The sequence below is a fragment of the Taeniopygia guttata genome, chromosome 37, assembly GCF_048771995.1.
Source record: "Taeniopygia guttata chromosome 37, bTaeGut7.mat, whole genome shotgun sequence".
NCBI lineage: Eukaryota > Metazoa > Chordata > Aves > Passeriformes > Estrildidae > Taeniopygia > Taeniopygia guttata.
Window position 1 is genome coordinate 5,735,738 of NC_133062.1, and position 2,500 is coordinate 5,738,237.

The following is a 2,500-nucleotide window of genomic DNA, read 5'->3' on the forward strand; positions in this document are numbered from 1 at the left end:
GCGTCCCCGCGCCGGCGGGGACGGCCCGAGCCGCGGCGGTCCTCTCGGGCGCAGCGCCGGGCTACTGAGGGAAACCCCGGGCCCCGAGAAGGACGCCGCGGTGGTGGCGGCAGACGTCGGGCGCGCCCCCGCCGGCGGACGCTCCCCCGAGGGCGGCAGCGGGGGAGGCACCCCGGCGGGGCCATGCAGGTCGTTTCCCTCGCCCCAGGGCCAGGTACCTAGCGCTCCGCGCCTCCGGCGGTCCCCGGCTTTTCTCCCTCGGCGTCGTCAAACGCCGCGGGGGGGCGCCGAAAGGGCCCGCCGAGCCGGGGCGGCGGTTTAAAGACTCGGGCGGCTCGGCGCGTTCCCCTCCGCCGCGGCGGCGGCGGCGGTGGCGGCGGCGGCGGACGGTGCGCCGGGCCGGTGGTGTGCGGCTCCATTGAGGGGTGGGGAGCTACTCCCGCTTGATCCCCTGCGGTGGTGTCCGCGGCCGCCGGCCCGCGCCCGCCGCGTCGCGGCCGTCGTCCCCGCCGCGTACCGCCCGCGGCCGGGGTGGTTTCCGCGCCGCGCCGGGGAGGGGCGCCCTGCCCCCCCCTCTCCGTGGCCCGGCCTCGGCGGAGAAGAGGCCGTGGCGCGCGGTCGGCCGCGGGGGCCGACCCGCCCGCCTCGAAACGGGCGACGCCGGCGAGAAGAGCGCGCGCTCTCTCGCCCCCCTTCCTCAGCTGCGGGGTTGCGGCCGCCGGGGCCCGCCGCGCTCTCCTCCTTCCCGGGCCGCCTCCGCGGTCTCTCGCGCGCGGCGCCGCGTCCGGCGCCGCGGCCGCGCCTTCTCTCTGTCCCCCTCGACGGCCTTCCCCTCGAGCGCGCCGGCGGCCGCCGGTCGCCGGCCATCCCCCGGCTCTGAGCGCCCGCGCCCGCCCGGGGCGAGCGCTCGGCGGGCCCTCCGTCGCCGGGAGGGTCCGCGAGCGCGGGCGGCCCCGTGCCGAGCGGCGGCGGCGCCGCTCGGCGAGTGTCCCCCGCGAGCCAGCGCGCGGGGGACGGTCGGCCGGAAGGCGCCCGCCGTCGCCGGCGGCGGTCCCGGCCCGGGCCCCGCCCGCCGCCTCCCCGTCGCCCTTCCCCGGCCGCTCGCGGACCGGGAGGAAGGTAGGGCGGGCGTCGCTCCCCCACGGGCTCGGCGCTCGCGCGCCTTCCCCCCGGGCGCGTGCCCCTAAGGGGAAGGGGCTCCGTGGCGGTGCGAGGCGGCGGCGGTCCCGGGAAGGGCGGCCGTCGCGGCGGCGGGTCAGCCGCCCGGCAGGCTCCGGGCACTCGCGACGCCGGCTCGGGTCTCGGTGTGGCGCCCGCCTCCGGCGCCGGCGGCGGAGCGCGTCCGCCAGGCGCTCGCCCTCTCCCGGCGGGAGCCGGTCCCGCGGGGGGGCCGTGTGTGTGCCGGTAGGGCGGTGGCCGTCGCGTGCCGTCTCGAGCGCGGTAAGGCCGCTGGGGAAAGAGAGAGCGAGCGAGCCGAGAGAGAGAGCAGAGAGAGGGCCGGCCGCGCGCCGTGGCGCGGCGGCGCGCTCCGCGAGTCCGCGGGAGCGGTCGTAAGAGAAGGGGGAGGCGGCGCGCGCGGGGGCCGACGGCCGCGCCCCCGGCCGCGTGCGTCCCGTCGTCCCGTGGCAACGAGGCCGGGCGGGCCACCGCGTGGCCCCCCGCGGTCCGGCGCGCGCCGCGCGGCTCCCTCCGTGCGGAGGCCGGGCCGAGCCCGGGCGCCTGGGCCGCCTTCGAAGGACGGCACGGGAGGCGGCGTCTCCCCCCCCCACCCTCGCGGCGGGGGGAGGCGGTCGGGGGCGCGGGCCCCCCCGCTTTTCCGCCGACCTTCGGAGCGTTCCGTGGGTTTCGCTCTCGCTTCGTTTTTTTTCTTCCCCCCACCTCGGTTTGTGGTTGCGTGTGTGCTCGTACGGTTGGCAGCCGGGGCCGCGCGGCCGCGCGCGGGCCCTCGGCGAGAGAAAGAAAAGAGGGGGCCGCTCGACGCGAGCGGTCTCCCGGCCCCTCCGCCCGTGCGCGGGGTGGGTGCCGAAAGGCAGACAACTCTTAGCGGTGGATCACTCGGCTCGTGCGTCGATGAAGAACGCAGCTAGCTGCGAGAATTAATGTGAATTGCAGGACACATTGATCATCGACACTTCGAACGCACTTGCGGCCCCGGGTTCCTCCCGGGGCTACGCCTGTCTGAGCGTCGCTTGACGATCAATCGCCGCCCGGGGGGGGTTCGCCACCCCGGCGGCGCGGCTGGGGTCGCATCGCAGGCCCGTCGGCCGCGGCCGTCGTGGCCGCGCAAGGGCCTTCGTCCCCCTAAATGCAGACTCGGGGAGCGCTCCGTAGCTCCCCGCTCCCGGAGCGAGCCGCTGGGGCGGAGCTCGTCCTCGCCGGGGGCCGCGCCGCCAGGCGGTGGCGCGGCGGCCGGAGAAGAGAGAGCGAGAGAGACGCGGTCGAGGGCGCCCCGCCGAAGGGGCGCCGAGAGACGAAGGGCGAGAGAAGGGAGGCGAGGCGC

General features: G+C 79.0%; 1 non-coding gene across 1 annotated transcript; it reads left to right on the forward strand.

Annotated features, from left to right (window-relative positions):
- Nucleotides 1-2,035: 2,035 nt before the first annotated feature.
- LOC140681679 (5.8S ribosomal RNA) lies at nt 2,036-2,188 on the forward strand. Its single transcript, XR_012052711.1, has one exon. It is a non-coding gene; the product is annotated as a 5.8S ribosomal RNA (ribosomal RNA).
- The last annotated feature ends 312 nt before the right edge of the window (nt 2,189-2,500 follow it).